This window comes from Cydia strobilella, chromosome 18 (genome assembly GCF_947568885.1).
Source record: "Cydia strobilella chromosome 18, ilCydStro3.1, whole genome shotgun sequence".
Lineage (NCBI taxonomy): Eukaryota > Metazoa > Arthropoda > Insecta > Lepidoptera > Tortricidae > Cydia > Cydia strobilella.
In genome coordinates this window covers 7,470,764-7,494,222 of record NC_086058.1, presented here as the reverse complement: position 1 = coordinate 7,494,222, position 23,459 = coordinate 7,470,764, and the positions used below count along the sequence as shown (strand labels likewise).

Sequence of the window (23,459 nt, the reverse complement as noted above, 5' to 3'; positions counted from 1 at the left end):
GCAAAAACGCGGCAACTTTTAAATTTGTCCTTACTTACGTATGCAAGACGTACAAGTGTAAGTCCGAAAAAAATATTGAGTACTGAAAATTATATAGAAATGATAAAAAGTATCAATATTATGCAATCCTTGTAATCATAGAGTTGCCTGCTACAGATTTTTTTAAATTGCCGCGTTTTGCAGGTTCATCTTTTATAAGCCAGACTAAATTCACATGATTACCTATGCGTAGTGGCGTCAGTCAACGACGTAACGTAAAACAGGACAGTACCTATTAAAAATATTATTAACTTGGACATTACGAGCGAAAGATCAAAGAAATAAACGTTAATACTTTTACAAAACTGCTAGCGAATGTATTCAGTTGAAGCTAATCACACGATAATAATCAACTCTAGTAATTACGATTTTAATTACCAACTACAAAAAATAAAGAAAGTTACGTAGTTTTGAAAGTACGTACTTAAATATAAACACTTACCTATATACATACTTTTCAGCGTATATTTCTATCTATTGGGGATTAGGCAAAACCTTAATTTTTTTAAACATTATTTATGTATGGGGACGCTTTCACGTCATGAACGGTAGCACAGAATCGTTTAATGTAAAACATTAGTTAATCTATACAGATAATATAAGAAGCAAATATCAAAGGCCATGTCAGAATATCCGGACATAAGCCTAAGCTATCGTGACCTATCATTTTTTTCTTTAGGAGACTTGGATCCTTTGCCGAAGTGCGCTCAAATGATTTTGAATAGGCAAACCGATGGAAATCGTGTTCTATCTATGTCCATCTATTATATACTAGATGCCTCGCCGCTCACAGCAGCTAATGAATATTTAGGTACTTGGAATTGTGAATATTCCCACTGGTATATTCACATTGACTTGATCAACTGCAGCAGTGTTGGATTCAAATTGAAAATGGTCCCTAAACAAAGTTTTCTAGGATATCAAGAAGACGCGGCACGTCCTATTTAACTGTGATAACAAAAACCTCCCATTTAACTGTGTGTTCATGAGTAACTATCGCGCTAACCGAAGACAATATTAAAAAGGTGTTTATTAATCATAAATTAAGTACGTAATACTTTATAATTTATAATAAATGTTTTCACGGTTACGACCTCGTGCCCCTTTCAAAGAACACGTCTGTTCACGCGCCTGTCTGTTCGCAGCTTTACTAGTTATATATAGATTTGTAAACGAATAAAAGTACTTGAGATTCTTACCTAAACTAAATACGCTTATAGATACATAATCAAATAATATCGAACAAATAGAGAATTCATTACAGATACATCTGATTTGAGAAATGTAAAGTGTTAGGATAGTTTTGTGGTGAAAGAAAGACATTTGGTGAAAATTTTATAAATGTAATTTATTTCTTCACCACATAACGTAAATAAGTCGAGCTTTTAAGCACGAGTTAATGTGAAATTTCCGAGTTATAATGCTATTTCCATAGTGAATTATTTATGAGGTACCTACTCAGATCGAAACTTCTAGTCTTTTAACTGGCATTGCCAGCAACAAAGATAGATATAACTCCGTAATAAATGGATACAGTCTAAAGAAAAAACGTGCCTCGAAAATCAAGAAAATTTGATTCTCGATCAGAGGGCGCTACTAGCTTTGGCCTACTGTCGTATAGATGGCGTTGACGGTTTCGTTTGTTATTTAACAATTTTAACGCATATCAGTGAAATAACATGGGTCAAAATCATAAAAATAATTAATGCAAATGAAAATAATCATTTATGCATATTTAAATACATTTTATCGTATTTTTATAATTCTTCATTTTTAGTTTTAAAGTGTGTCTGTTTACTGTGGTTACAAAATCTACTATGACAACCGCTCTATCTTATTATATCCTCTTTGCCAGCAAGATCAAGGCCCAGCACAATGAGCTTTACTCGTACGTATTAAGCGTAAAGCGCGAACAATAAGGCGGACGGCATGTGGCGTCAACACCCGCGGCACGGAACGAAACCTATCGCTCAGAATTCTCCACGACTGTCAGAAGATTTGCAACATAATGACACCGCCTTCACACGCAAAACTGCGAACACGGACGAATTTTTAAACTTAAATTCGCTATTCAAATATTACTACTATTGTTTTGACTATTTATACTACTATATTAGTATTGAATTGAGGTTTTTGTCCTGCTTTCAATTTAAACAACTACCAAGAGAGTACCTCTTTTAACTTTTCTTACTTGGAAATAATTAACATCAATTTAGTGATGATGATGATGCTCTCCTGACCGATTTCGGCCACAGCAACTGTGTGCTCTGGAGTAGGCAATTTTTAACTCGCGTTATTAGTGCAGCTGATCCACTCTCTGGTGCGTCCTTGGGTGGCTCACGTACCCTATCTTCTTGCTAAATATTCGAGCAATTTAGTATCGTATTACCAAGCCGGCATAAAAGCTAACGACAAAAGCTTGATAGCTGTATTGAAATCCTGTTTTATAATGACCTTGCACTAGTTTAACTTGGCAGTCTTGGCACCATTAAAAGCTATGAAAATTATCTGTCAGCAACACATTATCTATCCTCGAAATTACCAATATGTAAGTATGTAAATTATTTTAAAGCGACATTTTAAAAGTACCTAGTGCTGCCAATAATATCAAGGTAATTGTTTGTTAACTGAAATTTATAATTTTATCTACCTACATGTAAAAGGTATGACAACATTATTTCGTTTCTGAATCCTGTTTTTTATGTTTTGTAGTTTTGCTAAATTTATTATAAATTTCGACTACACTGTAGTAATTACAGAAGCTAAAACAACATCCAGGAACCCTAAGTGGGGTTCCGGGTGTTTGACAAATAAGGGTGTATACTTCAGTAAAGGTCGGACATCATTAACACCTGAATAAACTACGAAAGAAGTTGAGATGACTTGCAAGTTTCAAATCTCAAAGGTGGGATGATATCACAAATCCCCGGGAACGCGAAACTGTATTTGAAAACCAAAATTGTGTTATGTTTTAGGAATGTATTTGTTTTTATCAATTTGTTTTCTGATACCTAACAAAAGAAACGTAAGGTGGGGGTGTATTTTTTTCGCATCAACCATAGGCTGTGGGGTAGTACAAAAAAGTTTAATTAAGACTCAATGATCGGTTGAGTCAGTTTTGAGCTTTCGCAAAGTCTTTCCTTCTTAGTAGACGTATAGGTACAAAGTGCTCCTGTCATTTGTTATATATATATATATATAATTTATATATATATACATATAGGTATGCTACTAATAATGCTGCCTGCGTGAAAGAATTATCTCATATGGCACCTACTACAAATATATCTAGGGGCACGGCCGTGCCCCCGCCAAGACGAGACAAAGGGCAAAAGGCAGTGCATATATATATATATATGCATAGTGCCTATTGTGACGGACGGGTAAATAACTACAGAATCCTACATTGAGCATAGCCCGACATACTCTAGTCCAGTTGTATCGAAAATAAGAGTTAGTTTACTTCTAATGACATTATTCTAAAAGCGAATTGATAATTGATGCAATATCACAAAATGTATAAACAATTGTGTCTTATGTCGTTATCGTGATTTATACCTTCCCGTAGGGACGTTTACCTGGCTCTCCTGCTAAAGCGACTTTTATGGTTCATTCCACCGAACAATTATAACACAGTTACTAGTCGCCAGCCACATGGTAAGATACAGAAACAAATTACTGTCACAATGATACTTCTAAGCGCCACTTGTAAAACCGTTTCCAGTTTAACCGGTTGACCCCGGGTTAGTAGGATGGTGCAAGTGACCCTTATACGTACATATATGTCACATTTTACGGCATTATTAGCCTTTTGATAAAGAGCAACATCAAGATAAATAGGTATCATTTACTAAAATATGATTTTCTCAATACTATAAAATATATAGTATAGCTATTCGTAAAACACTGTCTAGAAAAGACATCCTACAAGATTAAAGTTAATGTTCCCCAAATATTTATTTAAACCTACTTTTATCACAAAAACATGCTGGCAAAGATAAAACAAATCAATAATTTAAACGTATTGAGACATTATGCACCTAGGTATGTATTACTAAAATAGGAAGTATATATTTTTATATTTTGACGACCGGTCTGGCCTAGTGGGTAGTGACCCTGCCTGTGAAGCCGATGGTCCTGGGTTCGAATCCCGGTAAGGGCATTTATTTGTGTTATGAGCACAGATATTTGTTCCTGAGTCATGGGTGTTTTCTATGTATTTAAGTATTTATATATTATATATATCGTTGTCTGAGTACCCATAACACAAGCCTCCTTGGGCTTACCGTGGGACTTACTCAATCTGTGTAAGAATGTCATATAATATTTATTTATTTATTTATTTATATATCCAACCTAACAGTAGAATTAGAAATAACAAAATGTTATTGTTGTTATTTTTGTACTCTAACTCGGCAATAAATCTTTTAGTTATCTAAACAGATAAACATATTTGTGTTCATGAATGCTAATAATAGACATTATTGTAGGAGGTTCCAGACTTATGTTGTTATGCTCTTGATTTAGGTGTGAACACCGCAATAGTACCGCATTAGGTCAGGATACAAAGGCGATAAGTTTGGAAACAAGAAACTATTGATCTTGTGGCACCAACTTAGTCGGGTACCCGTGCAACCGCCTTATATTCCCTTTGCTTAATCAGAACAGGCGAATCGACGCTCAGGTGAACCAGGGCAAAACTAGCATGTAGTACTTAACAACTAGGTATGTAGAATTCAAGAGCTAACTGATGCTGGTTAGCAAGAGTATCTGAATCGCCTACCCTGCAAGCGATTGAAATAGCACAACTTCTGCGGCCATGCAGATAGCGAATGTCGCAAATTCCAAATGTTCGATCGCTGACTAAGTTAACTATGTACGGTCAGGAAAGAAAAGTTCGAGGAAAATTACGTCGCAAACTGAATGGTCTGGCCCATCTGGTTTTCCGGTTAACTGTAATTTGTATGCATAAATAGCACTGATGTTTCGAGTAGTATGTGACGACTAGTGTTATTATTTAATTCGATTGTAATTAGGAACAGAGTTATTAGTAAGATCCCCGACGAACGGTCTGGCCTAGTGTAGTGACCCTGCCGTGAAGCCGATGGTCGTGGGTACAAATCCCGGTAATTTGTTCTTGAGTCATGGGTGTTTTCTATGTATTTAAGTATTTATATATTATATATATCGTTGTCCGAGTACCCAAAACACAAGCCTCCATGGGCTTACCGTGGGACTTAGTCAATCTGTGTAAGAATGTCCTATAATATTTATTTATTTATTATTTTTATTCATTCCCTGTCAAAGAGAAATAAAATTATGAAAACGACTAGAACGTAGAAAATGACAATCAACTAAATACACAAATAAGAACTGACACACATAATATATGATAAAATGAATAAATTTCTAGACAGGGCCACATTATCAGAGGCCCGACAGTTTGAGAAGAAGCCAACCCAACTCAAGTGAAACCTGGTCAAAATAAGAGATCCAAACAAACAAATAAGATAAACATGTCCGGACCAGGCGTAGCCCAAGGGAAGCCGACTTGACCTCTCTTTGTCCTATCTTACTATATTTGGTTTTAAATCAAAAGCAACCTTAGATAAGAAAAATGCATTTTTTTATCAAAGAATCGTTAAGGATAGATCCATATAACATACAAGCATAGAGTAACTTATACTAGAGCGGTACTGTCATAGTAAATTTTGTAACCCCAGTAAATTCACTGCCATCTGTCGACACACTTTAAAACTAAAAATAAGGATTTATAAAAATACGATAGAATGTATTTAAATATAGATAAATGATTTTTTTTATTTGCATTAATTATTTTTATGATTTTGACCCATGTTCTTTCACTGATATGCGTTAAAATTGTTAAATAACAAACGAAACCGTCAACGCCATCTATACGACAGAAGGCCAAAGCTAGTAGCGCCCTCTGATCGAGAATCAAATTTTTTTGATTTTCGAGGCACGTTTTTTCTTCAGACTGTATCCATCTATTACGGAGTTATATCTATCTTTGATACAAGTAATGCCTACCTGTCTGGGTATTTTGCAAGGGTTCCGGTAAATCTTAATATTTCAATTCAAACAAAGCGTATTGGCTAATAAAATACCGCCCTATCGCGTATCGCGGCTAATCTAACTAGAAAAACTTATCCCACCAAAAACATTTCATGTAAAATGTTGCCAAGATGAAACCATAAGGCTCGCACTGTCAAAAAGTTATCAGATCTTTTGTAGAGCCAAGCTTCTAACTCTACAGGCCCTAACTTCACAAACTACACCTTCTCATTAGGTTAAATTAAACTACTTATAAGTAATTACTTTTGTTATAATCAAAGCTGATGTGTTCATTTTTATTTCTTTAAATTTTTATTATTATTTTAAAACCATTTATTACCAATTTTGAGGAAGAGCGGTGCCTCTTAACACAGGTATTTTCTTACTTAAAAAGAGGCACTAACACTTACCTGTGTAAGTAATTCTTAAACTAAATAAACAATTTTTCATTTTCATTTTCATTTTTCATAGCAAAAATATCTGGCTTGCCCGTTTTGTTACATACAAAATATTTTTTAGTGAATACATTTTTCACCATACGCCCGTGACAGTAGCGAAATGGCCAAGCCACAAATTTCGACTAAGATGTAGAGTTTGTGAAGTTAGGGCCTGTAGAGTTAGAAGCTTGGATCTACCTGGCTTGGCCTTGGCTCAACCTAAAGATCATTAAACTTTTGACATATTCATAAAAACCTACTCCATAATCCATAATCTCTCGAGCTTACTAATGTCTATTTGGTCATTTTGGTCACTTGGCGACACCTGCCAATAAGTTTGCAGTAGGTGCCACTCAAACACATCCAAACATAGGTATTATTAAAATACCAAACAAGCGTACACGATTACAAAGACAAATTAACAAAAGAAATATTGAAAACGAATACACTGTCGGAATCAAATTGACATTCATTGGACATGCACAGAGTTAATTTTTGGAGCCTGAACCGTCATCCCACCTCTGGTTAACTCGATGTAAACGTCGCGCCGGTATAACGAGCTACCATAGAATTGCATATTTTAATTTATGAGTTTTTAGGGTTCTGTACCTCAAAAGGAAAAAAACGGAACCCTTTTAGGATCACTCGTGCGTCTGTCTGTCTGTCTGTCCGTCTGTCACAGCCTATTTTCTCCGAAACTACTGGACCAATTAAGTTAAAATTTGGTATACATAATTATGTAAGTTTGTTACCCAAAGATGATTATGTAACGTAAACAAATGAATTTTAAACAAGGGGGCCACTTTTGGGGGGTAAATGAGAAAATTAAAAAATAAAGTTCTTCAAACTATATCGTGTTACATACATATCAAATGAAAGAGCTCATTGTGATAATCTCAAATATATATTTTTTATAATTTTAGGATAAACAACTTAGAAGTTATTCAAGAAAATAGGCAAAAAATTACCATCCCCCCCCCCCCTCTATCTCCGAAACCCTTGGAACGCGAGTCCGACTCGCACTTGGCCGGTTTTTTATTTATAGAATTTGTCTGGTTTCGGCGTTTAATACAATTATGCTTTCATACTGAAGGCCATCTAACATCTTAGCCTAGCTAGACCTAGAACCTTAATGACTTTAAGTAAGTTAAGATTAGTTACTATACATAGTGTCAAGTAATCAAATGTAATCAAAAATAGTTTAAAAACTAATTTTACTAATATTGTATAGCGGCGCGCCGATAGTAGAATAGAATAGAATAGAAATAATTTATTCGTTAGCACACACAAATAGAAAGTTATACAGAACAGAGAAACATAAATAAAAGAAAAAGTGCCACGAAATGAATAGTCGTTACCGTTAGTACAATTAGGTAATAAAGCAGTGGAATAAAAACCCTGAAGTTGCGTTTTCAGAAGCGTTAGGATATTACCTACCGGCAATGAGGCTATTACCGCTTGTCAATTACAAATAATCATAAATAAAACTGTCAACATTGAATTACCTAAGTAGGAAAGTTAAGTATGTCAATCAATTGAAAGATATTTTACACTTCAGAAATACTCTTCTAGCGTTAGGATCTTATGGTACTTATGACAAAATACGAATGTAAAGTAAACGTAATTATGTGGGTAACCTAAGCGTATTTTTCAATAGAAACAAACCAATATATATTATCTACAATTGTTCCCTTGATAATAATTTATAGTATTTCATAGACACCAAGCAATAAACACCGCGTGTACATCGTCACATCTTTTGTGAATAGCTATCTACACTTGCATCAGTAAGTTTGTATTAATTGTTTGTAATTTTTTTCGGTTTTTTTTAATGTTTCTTTCTTTTATGTTTCTTTATTTTTGTCTGTTACCTTCCGTAATTTTTTCTCACTTAATGGTCTCATCGGAAAAATCAGCGCTCAAAGTCGCCAGCAATACGCTGAGATGAGGCCATTTCGTGCTACTTTATTCTCACTATGTTCTTTTTATGTATGTCTATTGTCTGTGTGTTTACGAATATAAATAAAAAACATTCTATTATATTTCTAAATATTAGTATAAACAAATTACGCCGATGTAACCGCCGATACAGTCCAGCCCTATAAAATGGAAAGATTTATAGGCATGTTAGGTGATTTGCTACTAAGTAAGTTGGCGTATGTAGCCGATATTTCCATAACTTATTAAACGTAACTAATGGGTGACGGCCGTGGAGGCTGCGCAGCATACCGATTAGCTGCCCAATTCAGGAACTAAATTGCTATCATATACTTAATTCATAGGAACTGAAATGAAAATAAATATTATTATTTATAAAATTAAGTTACAGTAAGTTAGGCTAATTATTACTGACCTCCACACGAGGCAATGCTGTCCCGTGGAGGAGAAGTTTACATTCTTAAATACAATGCCTACAATAATCACGGTAGTTTACATACATGACGTATAAAGTCATTTGTGTTATACTGAAATATGCTAATTTAGTATATATATTTTTTTAATTTATTAAAAAAAAGTAAAATATATAAAAGGAAGTAAATAAAATAAGAGGTTTGCGACTTTAGCCAGCGATGTTGGAATATCTAAAACTAGGCAGATGATAATGCTTATTCCTGATAGCAAATTAACGGAAATGTATGTGATTACGTCCCGTAGGTAACTTATTTGTTATTATAAAATGGTTTGCTGTCGTTATACCCTGAGGTATGGGGAATATAAAAAAAAATGTGTAAGAGAGATGATAATATCAGAAATGGTTTAACATAAAATCCAGACCACCAACCTCCACCAGACGATTCAAGGGAGCTACGCCTTTTGTCGCCTAAATACTTAGTGTTTAGTTTTTAAGTTTATAAAATGCATATATCTGTTAATCTCCAAGGTATTTGTAATATGGGCCCTGTTGCCTGATTTAAGTTTTTAAATCAATAAATAAAACCAAGGTTAACTAATAAACTTCTTTTTTACGACCATGTATTATCGTTATCGGTTAATAATTGCGATTAGCGATACCTATTAAGACAACATCTAAATAAGAATTATTGGAACAAAAAATGTGAAGAAACTAATGTTATCGGTTATTGTAGCCGCCATTTTTTGCCGGTCGTAATCTTTCTTTTGTTTAATTTGCTTACTGTTGTCAAGCAAACGTGGTTTAATTGCATACGAGGATAAATTTAGGTACGTAGATTAAATATAAAGAAATATACTTCATTTGGGTAGCTTAATACATGATTTTCAATTCCTTGATTTAATTAGAAACTCAATTATGTGTTTAACTTACATGATGAACATAATTATATGATGAAGTAATAATTCTTAAATTATTTATTTATATCGCACCGCTCGCGCAATATCTAACGCGTAAGCATGTGTTAAATTGGCAAAGCGAAAGGTTGTCCTAAATATTTCGTCAAAACAAATAGCGGCAATTTATAAAATAATGTCAAATGTTAAAGCTAATAATTAATAGTAGATACAAGTATTTTGGTTACTACACAAGATTTTTATACAAGGAAGCAGTTGCATATTTTTATATTTAGATGAAACACCCTATGTAAGATACGAAGATATTTTAACGTTTCTAAGCTTATTTAATGCTGTTGGGGAAATGTAGTTGATAGTCTAGCATAGACCGTAATTTGGGACTAACCTGATGACGTGTTAGACTTTCTCCAGGGGCCCCTGTTCCTTCGATGATGAATGTAGCAACCTCATAGGCTGGAGTCGACAGACGATCTTCTATTTGTGCTGGACACTTGGTATGGTTTGATTTTGGGTTTTGAGCTCAAGCTTCGGAGCGAGCGATGCGACGGCGGTTTACATGTACCGAGATCGTTGTGTAGAGAGAGTATGGCAACACTCGAGTTTCGGTGTTGCGCGCTTTGAATAGCGTTCCGTTTTAGGCTTGTCCCGTTTTGGACTATGCTAGTTATTCGATTAAGTATTAACCGATTTAGAAATAAGAAAAGAAAAATACGTAGTATTTGTGCGTACATATAAAAGTACCGAACATGCCGCCGGCCATAAAATAATGCTTATTTTATTTAAGAACTATCATACAGAATACTATGCTAACTTAGGGCTAAGACATGTAATGCTATACCTAAGAGATGCCTATTCAACAGGCAGTGGGCAGACCTTAACTACAGGTCGCTTGGTAAGAGTATTACCGATGCGTACAGTTACGACTCTGGTAATACCGTCGGCGCCGGGATGCAGTTGATGCACGCGCGCGAGACGCCATTGTAGTGGTGGCAGTGTGTTGTCTATCAACACAACTACAGAACCCTCCCGAAGGGGTGTGTTAGTATTGTCGTGGAACCATTTACCTCTTGGTTGTAGCTGGTGTAAATATTCTACGCTCCAGCGTTTCCAAAAATGTTGAACAGCTTGTTGAATAACCTGCCATCTAGCGAGGCGGTTTGGGTTGTCGTTAGACAAGTCAAATTCAGGTAAAGACGTTAATGGTTCCCCGATGAGGAAATGTCCAGGAGTAAGGGGTAATGGATCAGTAGGATCATTACTAAGTTGACAGAGAGGTCTTGAATTACAAACCGATTCAATTTGACAGATCAAAGTATTAAATTCGTCTTGAGTCAGTTTTAGTGTACCTATGACACGATGTAAGTGTCGTTTCAGACTACCTACGGCTCGTTCGACGAGACCGGCAAAATGCGGAGCATACGGAGGATTAAACTGCCAGGTGATTTGCATGTTTGTCAGCTGGTTGTTTATAGCAGTCTGATTTGACTCGTTTCGCAGAAACGTGTAAAGTTCGGAAAGGTACCTGTCACAACCTACAAAGTTCCGTCCGCAATCGGAACGGATTGTTTTGCAATACCCGCGTCGGGATATGAACCTACGCAATGCGTTCAGAAAAGATTCGGTTGAGAGATCGGGAACTAATTCCAAATGGATTGCTTTCGTTGATTGGCAAACGAACACGCATACGTATGATTTGTAAACTTTCGCGTTACGAAGTTTACTTGATTTAAGAAAGAAGTGTCCCGCAAAGTCAACGGACGTATTTAAGAAGGGACGAAGTGATCGAACCCTAGTAGTAGGTAACTGAGCCATCGATGGCTGTGGTGCGACAGGTCGTGCACGAACACAAGATACGCAGCGTCGTGTGCGCATACGCACAGCGTCGCGAGCACTCAGGATCCAGTAGGTCTGTGCGAGGGCAAACTGCAAAGTTTGAGGTCCCACATGTAAATGTGTTTTATGATAAAAATCTATGAGAAGATTCGTGAAATGGTGTTTCTTGGGTAACAGAATCTGATGCTTGGCATCATACGGTACGTTGGCCCGATTTATTCTGCCGCCGACCCTGAGGAGTCCGGCATCGTCCAAGAAAGGTTTCAGTTTCTGAAGACGTTTTGTACATCTGTCGTCGTCCTTAAGACGCGAGATGTCTTCAGAAAAGCATTCACTTTGGACAAGTGATATAATTCGACTGAGAGCTTGTTTTGTCTCAGGAACTGTGACATGTTTAGTCGTAGGACTATTGGCTTTACGACATTTATTTATGAATCTAAACATATACGAAATGACGCGTAGCATCCTTGGAAGCGATGAGAATCGCTCAATGAACTCTAAGCTCTTAGGTTCATTGGTTTGTGTGAGAAGAACATGCTTGCGACGTTCTTCGTCGGTGTGGCATACGACGTTAGTCTTAGGCCACTCAGACTCATTTTTACTGAGCCAAGCAGGTCCCGTGAACAATAGTTGATGGTTCAACTGAGATGGGAGAACACCACGAGACGCGTGGTCTGCGGGGTTGTCTGCGGATTGAACGTGGTTCCAATGAGAGGCAGGCACGTTGCTTGTTGTCTCCGCGATGCGGTTAGACACGTATGTCCGCCACTTGTCTGGAGACGAACGTAACCAGGCAAGAGTTACAGTGGAATCGGACCAAGCGTAGACTTGGTCGAAAGACAATCTACTGCTGTAAGCAGTGAGGACCTTTTTTATCAATTTTGACAATAGATGAGCACCGCATAGCTCCAATCGAGGGGTAGTAAGCCGTTTCAAAGGCGCAATTTTTGTTTTACCTATGAGAAGGTGAGTGCTGATGGCACCGTTCGAGTCAACGACACGAATGTAGACGCAGGCGGCGTACGCCTTTTCAGATGCGTCTGAAAAGCCATGAAGTGACACTTGATGTGTGCTAGGAAGCACATGACGAGGTAACGCAATGTCTTGTAGTAGCGGCAGTTCGTCGATGAACCGAAACCACAAGTCACATATACCCTGAGGAGGGGCAGCATCCCAACCTGAGCCTGATACCCATAAAAGTTGGATTAAATGCTTCACGAATACGGTCACTGGACTTAGAAATCCGAGGGGATCGTAAATCTTAGCGATTTCTGCCAACATTATACGTTTCGTACATTTGCGTTAGTTAGCCACTCCATCCGTTTGATAGGAAAAGACGTCGGATTTAGGGTTCCACTTAAGCCCTAAGACCTTGACAGAAGCGTCAGTGTCAAGTGCTGACAAAATGAGAGCGTCATCATGAATGGAAGCGTCATCGCTTAAATGCGATAAAAACTCAGAACTGTTACTGGTCCATTTGCGGAGTTCGAAGGTTCCTGCTTTACAAATGGAAGTTAGTTGATGCTGAAGAGTGATAGCATCTTCAACCGTATCAACTCCAGTAACGACATCATCAACGAATACTTCGTTAAGGAGTACTTGCGAGGCAAGTGGGAAGTTAGCAGCTTCATCAATTGCTAATTGACGAAGTGTTCGCAAAGCTAGGAACGGCGCGGAAGCGACGCCGAATGTGACAGAGCACATACGATATTCCTTTACGGGATCATGGGGAGAGAATCTCCAAAGAATCCGGTGGAAGTCACGGTGTTCTTTACAAAGACCGATGTAGCGATACATCATTTTGAGGTCTGCCGTAAAGACTATTTTATGAAGTCTGTACTTCAGTAAAATATCAGAAATGTCTTGCTGCAATTTCTGACCAGTGAGAAGATTGTCGTTAAGAGAACGACCTGATGTAGTCTTGCATGAAGCGTCGTACACAATACGATACTTCGTACTCTTCGCAGTAATCGCAGTGGATGTAGAACTCTTCACCACGACGTGGTGGGGTAGATAGTATGGGGGAGTGCCAGGACTCGCTGAGTCGGTGACTGGCTCCATATGTCCCAAATCTAAGTATTCTTGGATACATTTATTATAGTTCTCACGCAAGGCAGGGTCGCGAGACAGGCGTGCCTCTAGTTTAGTTAAGCGTGAAAGAGCTATAGCACGAGACTCGCCCAAGGGCGGAGCATTCTCCTTGAAGGGTAGGGAAACTGTATATTTCCCATTTGCATCTCGTGTGTGAGTATCGACGAAGATCGACTCACAGCGTAATTCATCTTTTGTAAGATGTGGATGTTCTGGTATGGATTCCAACTCCCAGAACCTTTGAAGTTTCATGTCAAGTTGGCAAGTACTCAAGTTGACACTTAATCGTTTCATACTTTCATATGAAATTGGACCACCTATCAGATAACCAAAAATGCTGTTAATGGCCACGGGTGTGCCCGGTGGACCCTTGATATTATCCAGTAGCAGTATGCTATCAAGATAATCAGATCCCAGTATCAGTTCAACAGGCCGCGTTGAGCGCAGTTCTGGGTCCGCTAGATCAAGATTTTGAAGGTGTTGAAACTTATGAATATTCCCAATTGATTTAGGAATATAAGCAGTGTAGCTTGTCAAGTCAGCTAAGATATAAGCTTCGATGTGAAGCTTCGGCTCGGGTTTGTTGTGAGGTGTGACCTCGCACAACACGTAACCCCGTGGTTGGACTTCGCCACCAATACCGGTGAGAGTGGTGCCCGTGGGCGCGGAGTACCGCGGCAGGCCGAGACGTTGGACGCACGACTCAGAAATGAGCGTGGTCTGCGCACCTTGATCCACAAGGGTGCGAACGGACCGCGGCGTGTAAGGCCCCTGGTTCAAGGGTCGTAAATTTACAAGCGCAGTCGTGAGTAAGACCGTACAGTTCTTACTAGAAGGATGCCCCGTAGCTCCATGTAATGGAGTGGGCGAGGAGGTTTCCGCTACTGAGCGCAACTCAGGGGAAGAAGAAGACTCCGTAGTCAGTAAGACGGTTGGAGTAGGCGCATCTTCATGCAATGAAGAATGGTGCCTTTGAGTGCAGACGCGGCAAGTATGGCGCGACTTGCAATCTTTTAGTTCGTGGCCAATGAATAAACAATTGGTACAAAGTTTATTTTGTTCCACGAAATGTTTTCGTTCTTTTAGAGCGAGTGCATTAAACTTCTCACATTTATATAAAGGATGAGAATTGTCCTTACAATACGCGCATTTAAATTTATTTAAATAATCCACCGCAGTTGTAGCATGGACGCTCATAGTACGCGAGTTACGCGCAAACGAAGAGTTATTATTGCGCGGTGCATTATATTGCACATCGGAGTGCGCGCGAGTAAGCGACATCGCACGTTTTCCCGCCATAGCATGGCGCGATGACGTCACCGCAGCTGGGCGGGCCGAGCCGGCCGCTCCGCCAGCCGCAGCGAGCGCGGGCGCCGCGCGCTGCGCAGGCCCCGCGGAAGTACCTAAAGTACGCGCGGACGCGGTCATCACTTCAGATGCCGCTAATTCCTTATCGAGGAAATCGAGTAATTCGGTCACGTCAGGAATTTCACATGAAGTTTTTAATGATAATTCGAAACGCCTACGAATATTAGGTGTAATTTTGCGTAGCAAAATATTTAAAAGTACGAAACTCCATTCGTCAACTGGTAAACCTAATGATTTCAAAGCAGTAATATTCTCGTGATAACAATTCATCAAGTTGCGTAAACTTGATTCAACATTTTTCTCATTAACTGATTCACAGTCATAAATGTTGTCAAAATGTTTTGTTGAAATAATTCGTTTGTTTTCATAACGCGACATTAATACCTGTAAGGCATTTTCGTAATTAGCATCCGTAACAGGAATAGATTTGATAAGATTATACGGTTCATCTTTTAAAAACAATAACAAATACCGGAAGCGTTCGACATTTGTTAAGGTGACGTTGTCATGTACAAGTGATTTAAATAAATCGTAGAAAGCATTCCATTCAGTTAGAACACCTGTGAATGTTTGAAGCGATAAGCGCGGTAAGCGAATATGCGATTGATTTGATTGCTGAGCGCAGCAACTCGCATGTGACACCCCATTAAGTCCGCCGCAGACGGACGTAATGCTTTGTTTACGCTCCTCCTTAAGCGTGTCCAAGGCAACTTGGACCTTAAAGTATAGAGAATCGAATTGATTTCTCACAGCTAAATTATCATCCCGGTTGAATGACTCATTCTTTGCCGATAATTTCTCAATTTTCGCTTGAACTTGGAAAAATGATTTTTTAATTGAAGCTAACTCCTTAACTCGAACTCGAAATTCTGCTATATTATTCGAACAGTCTACAATTTTTTGAATATTGTTAATCGCTACATCACGTTCGAATGTCAATTGTTCAATCTCCATAGCAGTCATTTTATAAGAAATTTAGTTAATTTACTGTGGAAAATAATAATATTATCACGAGATAAGAGATGACTAAACTTGTGAATATATTTGAACAATGTATGTATGTATAGTGTATACGTTATGTTAAGTTTTAAGATCTCTAAAATGGCTAGGTACTAGCAAAATGTTAGTTAGTTAATAAAATAGTTATATAATCTGTCGCAAATTAAAAGTAAGTTGCAATTAAACATGCAATGTTAATTACAAAGATAATATTTCCCGTCGGTAGAACCCGAGCTAAAGAAATCTGAACTCTGTGCCGTACGCAATACGGGCGACAGTTTATTCGATACTGTAATTATGACAGCAAACGATAACTTGGTTTTGGTATGTTATACCTGAACCTTAAATTTACACTTCAGTACGTAAATACTAAATGTAATGTAATGTACGTTGTACAAAATAAAGAAATGAGTTGCGACAAACTACTATATTTAGACCTATATGTACTAGGCAAGTGACTCGCGCGCCGCTGTAGGTATATCTACCGCCCGGTTCCGAGAATTATAAACGATTATAATTTCGCTAAAAGTGCTCAAAACCATATGAAACTATATATAATTAGAATGATCTCGTTGAGATCTAACTGTATGTATCGGTATTTTTGAGAAATATTGCACGACGTTGTCGGAAACTCGATATTTGTAATTGTAAGCGGAGGTAGGTTCTCGCTAACTTACGAACAAAGAAAAGGGAATTTAGTTGCAATAACTATTGTACAGCACAAATAATACGCATAAATCGATACCAGATAGTGGAATCCGGCTCGAAACACAAGTATGTTGGGGAAATGTAGTTGATAGTCTAGCATAGACCGTAATTTGGGACTAACCTGATGACGTGTTAGACTTTCTCCAGGGGCCCCTGTTCCTTCGATGATGAATGTAGCAACCTCATAGGCTGGAGTCGACAGACGATCTTCTATTTGTGCTGGACACTTGGTATGGTTTGATTTTGGGTTTTGAGCTCAAGCTTCGGAGCGAGCGATGCGACGGCGGTTTACATGTACCGAGATCGTTGTGTAGAGAGAGTATGGCAACACTCGAGTTTCGGTGTTGCGCGCTTTGAATAGCGTTCCGTTTTAGGCTTGTCCCGTTTTGGACTATGCTAGTTATTCGATTAAGTATTAACCGATTTAGAAATAAGAAAAGAAAAATACGTAGTATTTGTGCGTACATATAAAAGTACCGAACAAATGCCATATTAAAAATACATAAAACAAAAATGTACCTACATGAAGGACAATCAAAGTCTACATAAACAACGAAAAACCCAACAAACAAAAACGTCGTAATTGACTTGACTTAAGTCTTCCAGTTCTAGATACCTAGGTACCCATGTCTAGGCGTGTAGATACTCCATTTAAGTATATCCTTATATATTCCAATTTCTTATCTCCAGTCCATATCTTTTATGGCTCCTCTACACGATGGGCCAACATACTGGGCCACTAAGATGGGCCAACGGCGTATAGAGAGATTAGTGGTGTCGGATGGCTTATGACGCGGCGGGATGGCGATGGGATGGCCACGGTGTCGGTTTTTCATCCGCACATCAAAGGTAGTGGGCCAGCGATGATGCGTACGCATCTACACGTGGCCCATTCCATAGTGCGTGCTCTCAATCATCGCAAGACCATCACGCTGATCCAGCGCTGGGCCATCGTGTAGAGGAGCCATAACCATCGCATGGCCATCTCGCTGGTCCAACGCTGGGCCATCGTGTAGAGGAGCCATTTTAGACGTTAACAACTTCGTCCGATTTGGGTTTCGACGTATGAGATCCGTCACATTAAAGTTCACCAACAAAGGTCGCATGCCCTTGCAAACCAAAGCTGGCCTAATTCCGGGACCACCCCATTCTAATCTCGCTTCCGTTCCTAATCGATGACGTTGGCGATTCCCATTCAGAATAAGGCCGCGGGCCGTCGTAAACTCCCGACGCATGACCTTGCTAATGCAAGCCACAGTACCTGGTGCCCCAATTCTGACCGTGGCCCTCCCCCTGAATATTTAAACGGGTGATACAATGCCGAGATCGAGATCGAGGAGGTTGTTCGGTTGTGAGCAGAGTTTAAAAGGGGCTGTTTATTTGACTAACAACACGGTTTTGATCAACTATATTATGTCAACTGCGTAAAATACGCCAAACTTGGATATGACTTTCTATAAAATCTAATACGTGTAGATTTTTCAATTATTTTATTGAAATCCGTATCGTATAAATTCCATATCCGCAGCATAAAACATGACCATGACCATGACGCGGCGTTAACCCACATTTTTCAACGAATACCCCCTTAATAAGAAACGTTTTAGTATAAATTACATTGCCAAAATACATGTCTATATACATTCCAACGTAATAATTCAAGTTAAAGGCCACGGCCACTCGTGCGCAAGGTTGCAAAGCTTCCTTCCTCTCGCCAGTTGTTTAACTTCAATGAATAATAAAAACCCTCTCCGAGTTAGGGACTAACACCGGCGGTAAACTTCCTTCAGACTTTAAGGGGACTCTCTAAGACTCCTTAATAATTTCAGTCTTAGAATCAATTGGTTTTACTTATTTGGTTATAGTTGGTGACCAAGGTTTAGTCCGAGTAATTTAGATCTGCAGCAAACGATTATGCTGGTGTCTAATTTAGATTTCAAATCCATCGTGCTTTTGTGCAATATTTAATTATAGTGTTGATGTATGGTCTATTCAGGTAAAAATATGGCAAAAAAACTCTTTCATACGTAATATATGATAAATATATCATCATCCCTTCCGACATAAGCCCTGAATAGTTCAAACAATTAAAACAATCTCATGGGCAATAAGAAAATGTATCGTACATTTTACTTCCGCATCAACCTTTCTCAAGTCAAGCCTCTGATAATCAGAAATATCGCGTTACCGACCCTAAGGCTTATCGTGCGTAATCTAAGGTCAGACGATTGTGTGTCACCTCACCTCTGGTGGGCCCATGAGAGTCGACCTGCCAGCCTGTCACACTTATTCAAAAAGACTTATGTGTCACATGGTTCTTGTGTACGTATGTAATTTTTCTGCATTAAGGAGCATTTCACATGACACCTTCGCGTTAAGATTTAAGATAAGACGATCATTGCTGGTCATTGACAATCCAATGTCAAGTAATGGAACCTAGTCAGTTTGTGGCACACGTCAAAATTGCAACTTGCTCTTTTAACAATGTGCAGTATTATTCTGTAGTCGAATCTTTACACCTAATAGGTATCTTTCTAAAAAAAACGCAGTACGTAAATATAAATATACTTGCAAGCTGATTCTACATCTCGGTTACCTACTAAATTGATAGGTTTATATTTACGTCCAAAACTCGTAATTAATGCGGACCAGAACAACATGGCAGAAAAATGTACTTATCGGTATAAGAAACAAAAATAGATGAATTGTCATGGCCGACGTGGGAATGTATAGAACTGTAAGCGACAACGTAACCGAATAGATCGATTATGCTCTTACACTTTGGCTAGACTATATTGCGAGTACGCACGTGAAACACACAAATACCTTTGAAATTTAATCCGGTTACATTACTAAACCCATTCGACAACCTCACGAACCCACTTCTTTAATTGATCTGAAAGTAGGTAAATATTGTTTACTTCTCAAATGTACCGCCGCCGTATGAGTGTATCATCGTACGTCAATAATAGCCTTCGATTAGTTAAATCAGCCATTAGTGACGTACTGTATAATTAAATCTCAGCATTTAAGAAAAAAATTCGATTATGACACGTTCATTGGTTTCGCATTATGAAAGCGATTACCTACTCTTAAAATTAAGCCGTATGCCAGATGCTCTGTGGGCCAAAACAGCCACCCGTTGGGTCCCACAAATTGTAAGGCGTCACGGTAGACCTCGTCGGAGATGACGGGACTACGGGACACGGGACGAGCTTGACGCCTTTGACAGAGACTGGTGGGAGACTTCAAAGGATAGGGCTACGTGGAGAAATAAGAGGCAGGTCTTTGCCCAGCAGTGGGCTCATGATAATAACACCTACTCTTAAAATATCGTTAAAAAAATTTAAAAACTTCCTTTACTTATCATTATGAAGATATGTATTATATATGTTTAATATATGTATTATGCTCGGTACTACCCGCAGGCGGTTAGGAATATATATTTTTTTTTAAGATATAGAACGCAAACGAGCAGACGGATCACCTGATGGCAAGCGATTACCGCCAGGTATGGGATTTACAGGCAGTTAATACTTTCCTCATTTTACATATAATATAAACATTTTAATTCTATAAAAAAATAGCCTGGATATCACTGTGTAATAAATTAATAATCATGGAATAACAATTAGGTGGCTGTACAGTTATTGACCAAAGGATACACACCAGTCCTCTCGTTTAATCTCAAAATGTTGATTTAAGGTACCTATAGGTTTACATATACATATAACTATTTATGTTTTGAGATAGATACCGTCGCCACCAAATTAGCTTACGAAAGAGTGTGACTAACGTAACTTAGTTATATCACTTGTCCAGCCATAAACGGGCACTGTCAAATCGCGTTGATGTCGTTGCCGCATCGCTGTCACGCTTAGTAGATTTACCTAATTCCTCACTCATTTTATCTAGGAGATTAACACTGATTTTGCCGCATTAACACTGGGGCAGTAAACCCGCAACAGTAACGCTGCATGCTGCAGTCGCCTTCCGAATGTCACCTTACGGTACCATAACGGTGTCATAAGTACTTAACCGGCAACCTGAGGTAACAACATCAGTGTAGACGCGTGACACCTTGTGACGTAATCTCGCAGCCCAGGGTTCAACTTGCTGTTTGTTCACTAAACTCAACTACTGACTAACTTATGTACATTCATTACTCTTACACCCTATGTATTTTGTCATTCATCGTGTACAGTCTTTATAAGTATTTGAGTACACGCAATTGAGTATTATTAAAATAAATGTATTTTACTGATTTGCAAAAAACAACCTCGATTACACACCCAATCATGACCCAGATGACCCTGACGAGCCACTTATGTTCATCAGAAAGGAAATAGATTAATCACGCAAATCTGTCAATGGGTATATGGTAATTATAAAATTCCCGTTGAACTATGTCAACTCTTGTGTCACGTATATTACTCAAGAATAATGCGAAGTCGATCTGTGAATACATCAAGTCAATTAGTCATTGCGTTAAGCTGAGCATACTCCTATTGGTGTTAAGTACGTCGTTTACCTGCTTCCTATAATCGCAGCTATTTACTTGCGCGTGTTATTTACTTAGCATTGCTGTTTGGTATTAGATACACGATTACTAAACATAAAATAAAAATAATTCGCTAATATATTTTATCTTAATTAACATCTTAGTTAACACTCGTTACCCAATAGTGGGTTCAGAAAGGTGAATTGAATTAATTTCGAAAATGGTGGATTAGAAAAATGCCACTTCTGTGGACAATACAATAAAACCTAACTACTCTGGTACATATCTATCCCGTTTTTCTTAATTGAGTTGAGCCTCAATTTACTGCATACACGTACATACTGAAAAAATGTAACCCGGTGTGAGGGTGAGCGTAAAAATTTGCTTTAGGTGCTCTTAATTTTGCGATGTCTACAGAAAAGAAGCGAATAGAACTAGTTATGCATACTATAAAATGTGCATGACCCAGATATGTTGATTAGTTTGCATGGTGTCTAAAATTAAGTTATCAATTTAAGATCAATATATTGTGTAGGTACTACTAAAGAAATCTCATATTTAAAAAAAACTTGTAAACGCAGTAATAAATATATTATTATGCAGTAAAACTAATAATAACGTTAACAACATTGTAAGATTGTAACACGAAGCGAGGAGTCTTAGCAAAATCTTTCCTGTAGGTAAGTTACGCAAGTAAGTACTTGTAGTAGTTGTAGTTCATGAATATAGGTAATAATAAGTTAATAAGTCAATACTGCGTATTTGGTTTCCACTTTGTCAGGCAGTTTAGGAGTTTCAGTATTTACGCAATTAATTTTGTTTAATTTAGGTAATTAAATACTGTTTACATAACATATTATGTACTGAGATAACTATAAGTTATCAATACCTAAGTAAATTATGTTATTATATATAGGTACCTACACTTACGTATATTACTTATCACTTAGTTTAAGTATAGGTATGTAGTTATAAATTAGATATTAGGGTTCCGTACCTCAAAAGGAAAAAACGGAACCCTTATAGGATCACTCGTGCGTCTGTCTGTCTGTCCGTCTGTCACAGCCTATTTTCTCCGAAACGACTGGACCAATTAAGTTGAAATTTGGTATACATATGTAAGTTTGTGACCCAAAGATAAACATGCAACGTAAACAAATAAAATATAAACTTGGGGACCACTTTGAGAAAATTAAAAAATAAAGTTTTTCAAACTGTATTGCGTTATATATCAAATGAAAGAGCTCATTGTGAGAAACTCAAATATATATTTTTTATAATTTTAGGATAAACAGTTTAGAAGTTATTCAAGAAAATATACAAAAATGACCATTCCCCCCTTTATCTCTGAAACTACTGGGTCTAAAATTTTGAAAAAAATACACAAAATAGTTCTTTACCAGATCACAGAAAAACCCACAAAAACCTAATAGAAATGTGTAGTCAAGCGTGAGTCGGACTTAATTACCTAGTTTTTGATCCGACCCCTACGGGTTTTTTTAAAGACATTTCACTTACATTTCACATAAAAAATACATTGTTTAAATTGTGTAATGTACGGAACCCTTGGAACGCGAGTCCGACTCGCACTTGGCCGGTTTTTAGGGTTCCGTACCCAAAGGGTAAAAACGGGACCCTATTACTAAGACTCCGCTGTCCGTCATGTTCTCCCTGTCCGCTGTATCTCATGAACCGTGATAGCTAGACAGTTGAAATTTTCACAGATGATGTATTTCTGTTGCCGCTATAACAACAAATACTAAAAACAGAATAATATAAATATTTAAATGGGGCTCCCATACAACAAACGTGATTTTTTTGCTGTTTTTTTCAGTAATGGTACGGAACCCTTCGTGCTTGAGTCCGACTCGCACTTGGCCGGTTTTTTTTTTATAATTTGTGTTTATAACGATTATTGAGTCACTCCAATCATAGTACACCCCTGTTGTATACTTTCAGTCTTTAACACTTTTCTATTATTAAGACTCAAAAACTGAAGCGGCATTCGAAAATTAATACATATTAATATGTTATCGACAATATACATATTTACTATACTATTACTATTAAGAATATCCGAGTGATGACAAAATGAGGTCAAATTGTACATAATCACAAATCGACCTCCCCGGCTATTTCTT

The 23,459-nt window shown here is 37.9% G+C and overlaps 1 protein-coding gene across 10 annotated transcripts in view; it reads left to right on the top strand.

The window, feature by feature from the left end:
• LOC134749517 (potassium/sodium hyperpolarization-activated cyclic nucleotide-gated channel 2) overlaps positions 1 to 23,459 on the top strand; it is a 273,523-nt gene that overhangs the window by 183,222 nt on the left and 66,842 nt on the right. The gene's annotated exons all lie outside the window — the stretch shown is intronic.